Genomic DNA, 14629 nt, shown 5'->3' with positions numbered 1-14629 from the left:
TAACCAAAAACTAAATGAAAATGTCTAACACATATGCTGACATGTCACACATTACTCCTATGTATAAACAATACACATATGCTTACTGCATATCAACTCACACAATTTACCTCTGTCACTAAAATTTGCACCCGGCCCCAAACTACCCTATTCAAATGTAATCCACTAGCCAATCCTCTTATATCATCATTGACAAAGAAAATTGAAAATACATAATGAAATATGTAAAGGTAGTGTTGATTTGAAACAATACTGAAAAGATACGCATTGGAACACAAATTGCCTATTGTCAATTGTGCTTAGGACCAGTAATTTAGAATGTTCCACACTTTTTAACTTAAATGCTATGGCAGATAATTATGCATAGAATTAAGCAGTTTGTTTATCATTTATTTAAATGTAGTAATACATGTATACTTTAATTTGATTATGATACTGATAAATAAGTAAATTAACCTAGTATTGACAATTCCATGAAAAATTAAAATAATTGGCATGCGTTTTTTTTCTGTTAATAAGCTTTCAGTTTTTTTTTTACAAGTTGAGAATGAAAATAATAAAAAAAATAAATAAAAAAAAATAAGGTCATGAGCCAGTCTATGTGTAGCTATATAGCATAGAAATTGTGCACACTGCCTGATACTGAGTCTATATACCTGTATGTTATATCTCTGAGGGAAGATAAGAAAACTTGAATGATCTAGAGCACCCATCAGAAGTATAGAGGATTTCGTGCTGTGTACAATACCTCAAACATAATTATAAGCCTTACACTTTTTCGAACAAAACCCCTGAAGTGTCTGGAATATACATTTCTGTCATAGACACAAAGGTGCAGCTGTAAACCCCTTCTGCTTATTTTCAAGGATTTATATTTAGAGTCAAGTGTTGAAAACATTTTATCAACTGTGTTGATAAGAGCAGTTTATTTTCTTTTGTAATATTGGATTATTGATGGTTTTAAGTTGGTCTTGTACATCTATTTGCAGAAGGGACGCTTTCAGCACTAAGGGGTTACAACGAACATTTGTTGAGGATTAGACAGAAAAGTACTGTGTTTAACAAGATACTGGAACAGGTAAGAACCCATGTATTATCAAATATAAAAATCTGTAAGATAATAATAAAACCATTTTTATTGTGTGTGATTTTTTTTCTTGCAAATAATTAGTTTTTGTTTTTTAGCTATGCAGAATCTTAGTGTGAGCTTTTAAGCCTTAAGTGTTTTGGTCAAAGCTTTAGACACTGTTTTTTGGTCTAAGCTTTGATGCATTAAGTGTCTATAGTTTCTTGGCTCATGTTTTGAAGAGTAAAGTTTTTTATCAAACTCTGAAAATATTATCTCTTGGTGCAAGCTTTCTTGACATAAAGACTTAAATTTCTTGGTCCAAGTGTTAGGGTTCTTTCATTTATCAAAACTTTGAAGAGTAAATATTGGTTTGAGCTTTAGAAGACTTCGGTTTCTTGAAATTAAGTTTCGTTTTGGTACACCATTTGAAGACTTAAGTTTCTAGTACTAGAACTATCTTGAAGGTCAAGAATCTGATTGTTCATTCATCAGAAATGGACCAATAGTCAGACCAATAATAGATTCTGACATTTGATTTGATTAATGAAAAAGTTGAATTTTAAACACATACTGCATTGGACTCAAATGAATTTTTACAATATGACAAGAATTTTAATTTTTCATTTTTTGTGAAAAAAAAATTTTAAGCTATGTAAATTAATGAATCTCTCAGTTTTGCAAGGTGTGTGTGTTAAAAGTTATCACAAGATTTTAAGCAAACTATTGATTTTTTTACTTTTAACTGATTGGACCAGACAAGGTTATGAATAAGATCGGATGTTTAAAGTTTTTTTCCTTATTACAAGAATATTTTTTTTGCTACATTTGAGATAGATTTTATCATACATTTTTGCGAACTTGTTTTTGGACACGTAGCTGATACTCTCTGGAACATGTTGCATGTGAAGAGGAACTATCTTGAAAATTAAGTTGTTTATGCTGAAAGTCAGAAGGGAATTGATTTATATTCCATTAATCTAGTAACTTGATGTGAAAATCTGCATGCTGCACTGAAGTTGAAATGTAACATATACTTCTTTAAAAAAAACATCTCTGTCTGAGAATGGGGAGATAACCATTTAATACAAATATTATTATATTATTATACATTTAATACTATAATAGAGGAGATAATTTTATCAGTTCTGAATCAGGGTAAATTGTTATACATGTAATTGAGCAATGATTTCATGCAGTTTATAGAAACTAAAATTATCTTTGCAGTTTATAGAAACTAATTTTTCAATGCAGTAAATACGAAATAAATGATCAGTGCAGTTTATAGAAACTAAATCATCTATAAAGTTTATAGAGACTAAATTGTAAATGCAATTTATAGAAACTGAATAATCTATAAAGTTTATAGGACCTGAATTAACTTTAACGTTTATAGATACTAAAATTATCTTTGCATTTTATAGAAACTTATTTTTCAATGCAGTTTATAGAAACTAAATGATCAGAGCAGTTTATAGAAAGTAAATCATCTATAAAGTTTATAGAAACTTACTAAATTGTCAATGCAGTTTATAGAAACTAAATGAACTTTAAAGTTTATAGTCACTTAATTGTCTAACTAAAAAACTGTATTTAGTTTATAGTCACTTAATGATCAGTGCAGTTTATAGATCTAAGTAATTTTTGCAGTTTATAGAAACTGAATAAGCTATGAATTTTTTAATAACTAAAGTATATATATATACTGGTTATCTATGCAGTTTATAGAAAGCGAGAAATGATCGAAACTAAACTATCTATGCAGTTTACAGTTTGTCTGTGTTGCTCAATAGGGAGAGAATTGTATTAGTAATCCAAGAGTCGCTGGTTTGATCCTCTGATGATGTGAATTTTTTGTTGACAATTTATCTAAGTCAAGTCAAGTCAAAATCAAGTCTAATGATCATTTGTGCATCTCTACTTTTTATTAAGCCATTAGAGATCTTTGTCTCAAAAAAGAAACTGTTTACACTTTAGTTTCAATTTAACTTTAAGCACATGTTACTTTGTGTTGTGATAATTTTCAAATATGGATCATCAAGTAGGTTTCAAGATAGACTTAAAATTTGCAAGAAGCGAGTGGGGGCAGACATTTTTCGCTGCAGGTGCATTTCAGATCCTAAAAGATATACAGTTTGGTAATTAAAAAACCAACAACATGCAATTAAACTAAACAAAATGCATGTTCTATTGAATTGTTTTGATTTTTTGCCAATCTTGTAAGTTTGAATTTTCTTATTTCGGAGACGAAGTTTTTAAAAAGTCGTGAGTAGCATCAAGTAGTGATCATGAAGTTATTTTAATTGGTACAATGATTTGATTTCATACAGGAATGTTCGAGGGCATACCTTTACACTCTGTCAGCAGTCGAGCCTTTCCTGTAACTTTAATTTGTTTCTTCTCGGCTATTTTAAGATTTTGAAAAAGCTTTGCCCTAAGACACCTGTGTTTTATACGAAAATAGGAATGCAATAGTATTGGAGAATGTTTACCGTGACATTGTTGTAATTTCAATGAGTATTGAATTTTGTTTGTTATACCAAAATAGCTATATCGTGGGGATATATGGTAACAATAATGCAGAAAGAACATTTTGTGCATACTAAAGGAAATCTTCACTTTACAAAAGCTTTGAAAAATAGTTCTTTATAAACAATGAAAGTGTTCTGGAGAAAGTAAGTTAATACGACATACTGAGAATGACTGCTAAGTAAATTTTTTAAAGGTAATAATTGTATTTTTAGAATTATCTTGTATGAAAGGTTTTTTAGTTACGGCAGTTGTGTGCATCGTCAGTACATAGCCATCACATTTGTAAACTGACTAGACTGTTACCTGTTTCATTTAAGCATTTTGTTGTATCCCTCAAATTTTTAATGGGCAGCTCTCACTTCAAAGCCAGGCAATTGAGTCAATTAAACAAATTTTGAGGAGTAAATATTGAGATATTAGCTTTGTTTATGTGAGCATGAATTTATACAAGAGGCCATGCTGTTTATGTATAGATTTAACTAATTAATTACTTAGGTTTAATATAGGTGTAATTAAGCAGAAAAAAGTCAGGTGTAATGTTGTTAATTTTCTTCATAATAGTTGGCACTAAATAGACAAAGGCTTGAACTACTAACGGGAAAACAGTGGTTACTAACTGAGAAATAAACTAAGAATAATTTGAAATGACTTTTACACTAATAGACGAACAGTGGTTAGTAACTAAGAAGTAGTCTTAAGAATAATTTGTATTGACTTTTACACTAGTGAGAATAGGTTTCTTGTCAGCCCTCACAAAAGATGCTGTATGTTGTAAAGTTCTAGTGAATTATTTTATAATGTTGTATTGCAGGCTGTCACTAAGTTAGATCAGAGCTATCTGAATATGCTTGTTCCTCATTGTGAGTTTAAGGGTATATTATATCAAATTTTAATATGATTTGCATTTTTCTCTATTGAACATAGATGACCGAAAGTGTGTGTTATTATGCAATAAAATCACTGTTGACATTCTATATTTAGACATGTGAAGTAACCATTAAAAATGTGACGTTCTGAAAATAAGTGATGAAACAATTTGGGCGTAATTTAGCTTAATATCAGGTATCAGGGCTTTTTTTCACAGTTTGGGGAAGCAGCCCAGCCCTTAATTTTGGGGAAAAATTACATGGTATATTTGCAAAAGGGGAAGAAAAAACTTAATGTAAATTCAATTTTTGGGGAAAACTGCATGATTTTAAAGAAATTTTCTTTGGGGAAGCAGCCCTATACCGGCCCCTGTTATAGAAGGTAAAAAGGCCCTGGGTATGGATGTCATTCAGATGCACATCATTATATCACTCTGGCTATGCCTTTGCAATAAATTCCTTACATTCGAACTCCAAACAGTGATTTGATTTAGCTATAAAAAATCACTGTTTGGGATATATTATTTCTTTACTAATAATAAAATTGTGCTTCAATCAGTACAAGGCATTAGGTTAGACTGTGGTATAAATGAGTCACTATAATTCCTGCTACCAGTCTATTGAATAATGGTGTGATTATCTAAATTAAATACTTTACAGTATTTACATAAAATGCTGACTTGATAGAAGTTAACAAAATAAAATCACCACAAATGTTACTATGTTAACAGTAGTGAGTATAAGTGCTGGCATCAAAAGATGGTAAAGAAAACATCATTAATTTGTTTCATTATGACTAGTTTGTTGGTACACATAAGTGTTGTATCTCTTTGATGATAGAAGTAGTATATATGCTTTAGTCATCGATAGTTATGTAACATTTTCTTGTGAGGTATATTGGAATTGTTTAAACAGAATATACTGGATTCTTACGGATATTTAAGGGATATTTGGGTAAGATTTTTTACACTTTGAATTCAGAATTTTGTTAAGTTTAAAAGGTTAGTTCCTGAAAGTCTACAGACATTTGAGACTAAGAGTTTTTAATTATAATTTGTTAATGATGACTTGCATGAGTTTTGTATATCAAGATATGAATATAGGGGAAAATGGAAATTTATCGACTTCATACATACTGTATACAAAGTAATTTTGCTACTTATATTCTCACCTGATTCTCTTTGCTTCTTTTTCGTCATTAAATCTGGTACTTTGATTTAGACTTGAATGTAAACCAACTTTATGTATTCAAGTTGAGATTTACTGCAATATTATCTTGCAAAAATCTGCTTTAGATGTCAAATTGTCATGACTAACATTGAATACTGTTCCACTATAATGTGAAGGTCATTATTTGAATGACAAGGTGTTTGTTTGATCTTTGAATCCATTTTGAAGTTCCTTTGCAGCATATTTAGGTAATTCCCCTTTTCTGGTTTGAAAGATTAATAACCAACATTATGTTGTGTTCCTTTTCTTTTGAGTTTTTGTTTAGCACTCCTGATTTTGGGTGGTTGTGTTAGATAAATTCAAGAACTTGTTGTTTAAAACCTATTTGGAAATACTGGGAGGTTTTACTTAGATTATAAGAAGAGCACTTTGGATAGAGACAAATATTCTTTTTTAGCAAAAATTCTAGTATAAGGTGTAACCACTAAGAACATATTCCCTAGTAGCAGACAAAACTCATACAGAATAAAATTTAGAACCCAATTCAATTTCCAGTAGTTAAAATTTATCAATTACCCAGTCATGCAATTAAGTAACTGAATCTTTGGATAGACACAACTAAAGAACAGAAGTTACCCAAGTTATAATTTAGCAAGAAATAACCCAGTAAAGCGAAAAATCCTGTTGCAGACATACTAAGTAGCAGAAGTACCCAGTAACATTGCAGATATACTCAGTAGTAGAAAAAGCCAGTATATAAGTCTCTAATAGCAGATATACCCAGCAGTAGCAGACATACCGAGTAGCAGATATACCGAGTAGCAGATATACCAAGTACCAGAAGTACCCAGTAGCTGACATACCCTAGAAGAAGACATTCCCTTTAGCAGATATACCTCATAAGCTTATAGCATATGTATTACAGAAACAGCGGACAATTAGCAATGACATCATGAATATTTGTCTGACATATAGCGGCAATCATTTAAAGAATGTTCAATATATACACCATAATGATTGTTTTGAAGACTTGTGCCGTCATACAGCTCATAGAAATACACTGATATACGTCATACTACCATATGTTCATGTTTTTTGTTGATGTTTATTTTCTGAGGTCTGTAAACTAAGTGTAGGAGGGATCATTGCAAATTCAAACTTTTAACATTTCATTATTATTGTGTTTATTTTTCTTGATCTCGGTTTTCTTGCTTCTCCTGCTGAATATTAGGAAGCTTGTACAAAGAAAAGTGTACAGTTCTATCTTGAGTTTTCTATATTATCTTCTAGTAGTTTGTATAATTTTCCTGATAAGAGAATGATAAGTGAACACAGGTTATGAAAGTGTGTTTCCAAGGTAATCTATTTGTTTGATAATTTTACACTAATCACCTGATTTGTTAAAGTACTTTTACATGTTTATATATAATTGTTGTGTACCTTAAGGTACAAATTAAGCTTTTATATCTTGATTATGAAAAAAAGGAATATTGGGGATTTTCAAATTTCTAACTACTGAAGAATTTACGTTAGGGTCATAATTATAGGTCAATATTGACTAAGGCCTACAAATCTAGCACATAGTTTCAGTTAGTTATTCCCCTTTGTGATTTTAGCATAATTTGGCCATGCCGAGGCTCTTGATCACTGAGAATTGTCAAGTGCACTATCCATCTGGCATCAAGGTTTGTCCCTTATGTATAATAATTGGAATGTGAAAGAAGTATAAACATAATTATTCTTTTTAAATTGTTTTAAGAATGAATATTTAATTAGGATTGTATGTTTTATTTCTGTCTAAGCATAAAATTGAGTTGGTGAAATAAGTAGTATATTGGAGAGGTGTTGTAGAGTATTGTGATAAAGGCAAAGCCTGCATAAGGTGCTTCAAAAATAAGCTAAATGTAATGCCTTTTGGGGGTTTTTTGTTTACATTTCTATGCAGTGTTTAATATCAAAAAAAAACCCTTACACTAACTGACTTTATATTGGTAGTTAAAGTTTGGCAGCAATTTGCCAAAGTTTCAGCACTAGAGTCAGTGTTCATACCTGACATAGTATAATGGAGTTAATTTAGTTCATACTTTTGATGTTTTAATTGATTAACGTCATTATTTATTTACAAAACATTTTTAATTGAACATGTGAACTTTCTTCCTTGCAGCAACACAGGACATTATTGGTGAGATTTCATGAATAGAGGCATTAATTAAAACGCTTTCTTTGTAGTTTTATTTTTCCTTATTTTTTCCACTGGTATTTAATGATTTATTATATCTTTTTATCATATTTCATGTTTTAACTTGTTACATTTTATTGAGCATAATTATATTTTTACACTGTTCAAACAGTTTTCACCTACTTTAAGTATAGAATAAAGCAGAGAAAAATTAAACTTTAAATAATATATGAAATCAACAGTGGACCTAACAATAACAATAGAATAAAGAGAGAAAAAATCTTATTTTAATGCACAATGCTTTTAGCCAGGGACATAGCCTCAAAGGATTTCCTCCCAACAGGGATTTACCTTTCTTCAGTCATATATTTTCCATGGGAACAGTTTTACATGTATTATGTTAAAGTACAAGGTAAGGGGAAAAGTGTGCTTTAATTTTAAAAGTTTGATACCTTATTATGGTTTTTTCTTATTTGTCCCCTACCGGTTTAAAACCGGAGGGGACTTTAGGTTTACCCTCCGTCCGTCCGTCTGTCTGTCTGTCAGTCTGTCTGTCAGTCTCGTCAAGTCCCGTCCGTCCACAAAACTGGATCCCGCGATAACGCAAAAAAGTACTGAAAATATTTTTAATGAAAAACTTGATATATGGATAGATGGCATAGTATGGAGATTTATGCACGTCTTTTTTTTTCTTCCTATGTTGAAAATTACTGGTTTGCTATGGCACAAAAAAACAATAGCCTGAAAATATGCACAAATTGAAACACATAAAACTGGAATCCATTTCGCGATAACGCAAATTAAAAAAGTACTGAAAATATTTTTATGAAAAGCTTGATATATGGATAGATGGCAGTATGGAGATTATGCCACGTCTTTTTTTTTTTTCTTCCTATGCTGAAAATTCTGGTCTTTTTTTTTCTTCCTATGTTGAAAAATTCTGGTTGCTATGGCAACAAATAAGTCTGAAAATATGGCAAATTTAACACATAAACCTGGATCCAGTGATAACTCAAAAGTACTGAAAATATTTTTATTGAACTTGAAATATGGGTAGATGGTAGTCTGGAGATTATGCACATCTTTTTCTTTTTCTTCCTATGTTAAAAATTCTTGTTGCTATGGCAACAAATAGCCTGAATTTCAAGATTTCCTGATTTAAAATTTTTTCAGCTTTTTTTCACTATAAGTTCTTTATTTCTTAAGGTGTTTTACTTCAAACTTAAATATAAGTTTTTCTGGGTCATAGCCACATCATATGTTGAAAACAAAGGTTTACAAAACCGTCTAGCAAAAATTATCAGTTTTACTCCCTTGAACTTTTAAGAATTTTTATGAAAAACAAAAATGTTTTTCTTTTTTTAAATATGTAAATAATATGAAAGGTTGTATAAAATAATTTCTTACTAGGCAGGGAATTAACACATTTGTTGATTATAAACAAATTTGAACTCACAAATTTTAAGTTTTCATTCATGTCAAATTCATTCACTGGGTAAAATGGATGGCCAAATGGCCCATCAGGAGGTTGCTGGGGGTTTCTACGGTTAGGGACTTATGGATTTGCTTTTTGCTAATACTATGGATAATTGCTTGTTTAAAAAATAGTACTTTATTATGGTTTTTTCTTATAAATGTATTACATTTTTCCTTCATAGAATAGTCTGTTTGTCCATTATGTATTTCTATTTTGTAGCCTTACCTATTTATTTAGTATTCAATTTAATAAAAAAACAATGCATTCTTTAAATATTCCATCATGAATATATTTCAGAATATAGCTTTACAGAAAGATATGCCTGTGCTTATGACAATAGTTTTGTTTTTTATCTTTTGAGAAAAACTATCGTTGCCATTATCATGCCTTTATCTTATCAATAATAAACAACAATGTCTAAATTTATCCCTAAAGCTTAACTTTGTGATGAAGAAAAAAACAGCAATTATATAAGATATTTTACAGCTTTTTGTAAACAAAAAAAAAAACATCCATTTTTTTTTTGAAGCCATTAAAAGTAACTGGGTTAAATGTAGAAAAAAAGATCATCAGACAGATTTCCCAGCAGGACATCTGGTTTTTCTTGTCGGATCTTGGTTTTACCTTTGAAAACTAATTACAACAGAGTAAACAGAAATTGAAGAAATTAGAAAACAGAAAATCTTATCTATATAGTTTACTTTACTGAAATGCTTATGGTAATACTGGTTTCTGCCGGCCAGCAGTTATACAGTCTGCAGAGAGGACACCCCTCTAAAAAGTGATTGCATTTTTAGGCCTAAAGTGACCAATATGTGTCAGAAAAGTCTTTGTATAGAAAAGATAATGTCAACAAATGACATCTAGCAGCCTAATCCCAAATCTTCCCAAAATAGAATATTCCAATTAATTAAATTATTAATGTTTTATCAAGTGTTTGGTTTTCCCAGTGTATTATAAGTACCCAATTTGAAATGAATTTTTACTTGTGTAGTCTGTTATTGTAGGAGAGATTCTTGTTTTGAGACAGGGTCTGGTTTATTCCTCTATACTAGTTACTATAGTTGCAGGATACATAAGAACAAACATGCTTTATGCTGCAAAATTTCTTATCTTCTTTATGCAGTAGTAACTTTATAAAATTTGACACTGATTAGTCCAAAAATTATGGGAATTTGGCAAGTTTTTTGTTGCTTGTGTGGTAAATACATTATCTTGGTTCTTCTTTTAGCTGCAAAGTATTTCTATTAGTTATACACAGTGAAAAGTATCTCGGTTAAAAAGATGAAATTATTAAGAAATGTAAAAATATAGTACTGTTCTAAAGGATATTGATCACATCAGTGTAAATGTTTGAATTACACCTTTATTATCCTTGTAGTTAAGTCCAAACCCTATGCTGTTGTAAAACAAGTTTTTTTATCAAAAAAAAAAAATTATTGTGTGGATATTTAATATAAATTAGTGTAATAAAGCCAAGTAATATCTTGAAAAGATCAGCAATAAAACAGAAAGGAATTGATGAAAATAATTTTTTATTTCATTTTAAAATTAAGTGAGATAATACTTTGAAGAAAAAAAAATCAGTCTTAGATTTTTTGATTTTGTATTTTTGCTTTGCCTTTGATGCTTCCACCTCATACATACCACTGACCCCTACCCCCTCACACCTTTTCAATAATTTGGTAACTTTTGTATTATTATTGTGCCATTTTAATTTGTGTTTTCTGTTTCAATTAAAAACTGTTGAATATTTATTATCAGTTTGGTGTAATTATACCCCCCAAAACGAAGTTTGGGGGGGTATATAGGAGTCACCCGGTGGTCGGTTGGTCGGTCGGTCGGGCGGTCGGTCGGTCGGTCCAGACGTCCGTTGCATTTTCCTTGTCCGGAGCATAACTTGAAGACTAATGGTTGGAATTCAATATAACTACATACAATGGTCAAGCACATTGAGAGGAAGTGCAGTGCACAAGAACCATAACTCTATCTTGTCTAATTACAGAGTTATTGCCCTTTGTTACTTTTCCTTGTCCGGGGCATTACTTGAAAACTACTGGTTGGAATTCAAAACAACTTCATACAATTGTCAAGCACAATAAGGGGAAGTGCAGTGCACAAGAACCATAACTCTATCTAAAAGTAATTACAGAGTTATTGCCCCTTTGTTACTTTTCATTGCTTTCATTTGTCTGGACCATAACTTTTTTGAAGACTAATGGTTGGAATTCATTATAACTTCATACAATGGTCAAAGCATATTGAGAGAAAGTGCAGTGCACAGAACCATAACTCTATCTTGACTTATTACAGAGTAATTGCCCTTTGTTACTTTCCTTGTCCGGGGCATAACTTGAAAAACTACTGGTTGGAATTCAAACAACTTCATACAATTGTCAAACACAAATAAGGGGAAGTGCAGTGCAGAAGAACCATAATCTATCTAAGTAATTACAGAGTTATTGGCCCTTTGTTACTTTTCCATTGCATTCTTTTGTCCGGACTATAACTTGGAGACTAATTGTTGGAATTCATTATAACTTCATAACAATGGTCAAGCACATTGAGAGGAAGTGCAATGCTCAAGAACCATAACTCCATCTTGACTTATTACAGAGTTACTGCCTTTGTTTACTTTTCCTTGTCCAGAGCATGACATGAAAACTACTGGTTGGAATTCAAAACAACTTTCATACAATGGTCAAGCACAATAAGGGAAGTGCAGTGCACAAGAACCATAACTCCATCTTGACTAATTACAGAGTTATTGCCCTTTGTTACTTTTCCATTTGCGTTTTTTGTCCGGAGCATAACTTGAAGACTAATGGTTGGAATCAATATAACTTCAATAACAATGGTCAAGCACATTGAGAGAAAAGTGCAGTGCACAAGAACCATAACTCCATCTTCAGTATTTTACAGAGTTATTGCCCTTTGTTACTTTTCCTTGTCCAGAGCATAACTTAAAAGGTACTGGTTGGAAATTCAAAACAACTTTCAATACAATGGTCAAGCACAATAAGAGGAAGTGCAGTGCAACAAGAACTATTAACTCCATATTCAGTATTTATAGAGTTATTGCCCTTTGTTCCTTTTCCTTGTCTTTCTGGACTTATTACAGAAATAATTCAATAAAAAAACTTCATTAAAATGGCCACCCAAAACACTTGACAGGAAATCAACATACAGAACCCACAACTTCTTTAACTGCCCAGAACCATAAACTCTATATTTCAATTCTTTTACAAGGTATTCTGTTACTAGTAACACATCCTCATTTCCCCGAAGCTGTCTTGTGGGGTATTAATCACATTTAGTGATAGTTCTAGTTTTGGCTTATTATGATAGTTTAAGTTAATTTATTAGATCATGAATACAATTTTAACATGTGTTTAATATAATTTTATATTATTTTCAGGAGTTAAAGAAAGAGAAATTTTAGCCAGATTTAGTTCTTCCCTGCCCGTCATTGGACGGTGGACTGTCGTAATTCTCCTCTTGCCTGTCATAGATGAACGCGGTGAGATAATTTTATTTCATAATCATTTTCCATAAAAATATGTTTTGTTTTTTTTCCTTTTTCTATTTTTCTTTTTTTTGTAAAGGATTTTATCAGTTCTGAAAGACAAACTGTTCTGTTAGAGTTTTTCCCTTTGATAAAATGATTAAGGTTTGCCCTGTTTGGTTAACTGGTTACCTGTTCTTTCGATAATGCCTATGCTTCCCCCTATATGTGTTTTGTTTTTAGTAATCATTGAACGTCAAAATAGTAATATATATTTTTATATATATAATTGTTTGATTAATATTTTTTTTTATAATACAGAATTTTGTGCAAGTCTATGGTTGACCTTGCTGAAAGAAGCAAAGTTTGGGGAAGACCGCTGCCACACCCTCCTCTTTGTTAACACAAGTGGGGAAGAAGTTTCTCCTCCGGACGCGCATTACTAACAGCACAGATAAATATAGCATATTGTTGTAGACGGTGCAACCAACTGGTAGCCGTCTGATTTTCGGGTCTCCAAATCAGGAATATGACAGTTCCCTGAAAAGATTATTTACGGAGGAAAAACAATCCTCAAGTACGGCACCGGAGTCCAGTGCCGTCAAACGGGACACATTGAAAACGGAGATAGTCAAGAGATTGCCTTTATACATGGAAAAAAAAAGGTTTGTTGAAAATTCATATTCTTTTTTTTAGGTTCCGAAATATTTTAGGTTTAGGCAGTTTAAAAGTTTTCCTTCCCAGTACATTTAGAGTTTACATTTTTAATAACCTGATGTCAAAATTGGTGTGGTTTCTCAGTTCACTTAGTTTACGAAGATTAATTACATTTGTTAAGATTAAAGTTTGACCTTGGATGGCACTTTATATGAGCCAGTAACCTACCTTTCATTGGGGGAATTTTTACTGAATTTTATCTAGCAATGACAATCCCTGGGCCATCAGGAGCCCTCTTGTATATTATTGGTTGAATTTCTACATCAATCAGCATAAGAATATCAAATTAATTCTTAGCTGGAAATATTATACGTTGTATGTTTGCATTTAATTGATCTAATGAAGACTTGTTGGAAAGCTAAAATGATAACATTAAATACAAAAATAGTTCAATGATTTAATCTGCCTTTATTGGCTTTGAACCACAAAAATCTCTTTTTATCTTGTTGCATATATTTTGTCTGTAAAAGTATGTTTTATTCTTATAAAATAAACAATTTAAAAAAAAATCTGTTTAATATATTAGTAATAAAAATGCTTGGAAAAATTGAAGGTCATTTATGCAAGAATATTTGTCTCATTGGTTAGAGTACATGTTGATTGAACATGTAGATCTCATGTACATAGTAATAAACATGTAAGTTCAGTTAGAGGGTTAGATGTTATTTACATTGTTATTGATGTGGTTTACAAGAGAACAGGTCAGTTATAGGTTAAAGATTCCATTATACCACTGACTGGAGCAAATCCATCATTTTCATACTTAGAGTAACTTCCATCTACCTTTGTACTTGGCTTTTTGTTTGATTTTCTTCTTTAAAGGTTTAATTGTTTACCGTTCAGGTTTTAATTGTTTTACCTGTTTCAGGTTTTATTGTTTTTCCTATTCAAATTTAATTGCTTTTTCGAATCGCTTCAATTTAAGTGTTTACCTGTTCAGGTTATATTGTTACTTGTTCAAATAGGGGCATCTGTTGGCCGAGTGGTAAGGTCGTTTTGACTTCAAACCACTTGCCCCTCACAGCTGTGGGTTCGAATCCCCGACGGGACTTTGGATTCTTTCATGTGAGGAAGCTATCCCAGCTAGCTTACGGAATATCGGTGGGTTCCCAATAGG

General features: G+C 31.3%; 1 long non-coding RNA gene across 1 annotated transcript; it reads left to right on the top strand.

Moving 5' to 3' along the window:
* The first annotated feature begins 564 nt into the window (after positions 1 to 564).
* On the top strand, positions 565 to 7817 carry LOC132722506 (uncharacterized). Its single transcript, XR_009624617.1, has 3 exons — positions 565 to 1078; positions 7251 to 7319; positions 7799 to 7817. It is a non-coding gene; the product is annotated as an uncharacterized LOC132722506 (long non-coding RNA).
* Positions 7818 to 14629: the final 6812 nt, after the last annotated feature.

Source organism: Ruditapes philippinarum, unplaced genomic scaffold (genome assembly GCF_026571515.1).
Source record: "Ruditapes philippinarum isolate M1 unplaced genomic scaffold, ASM2657151v2 ctg8372_1_1_1_1, whole genome shotgun sequence".
NCBI lineage: Eukaryota > Metazoa > Mollusca > Bivalvia > Venerida > Veneridae > Ruditapes > Ruditapes philippinarum.
The sequence above is the reverse complement of the archived record's forward strand: the minus strand, read 5'-3'. Positions and strand labels throughout refer to the sequence as shown.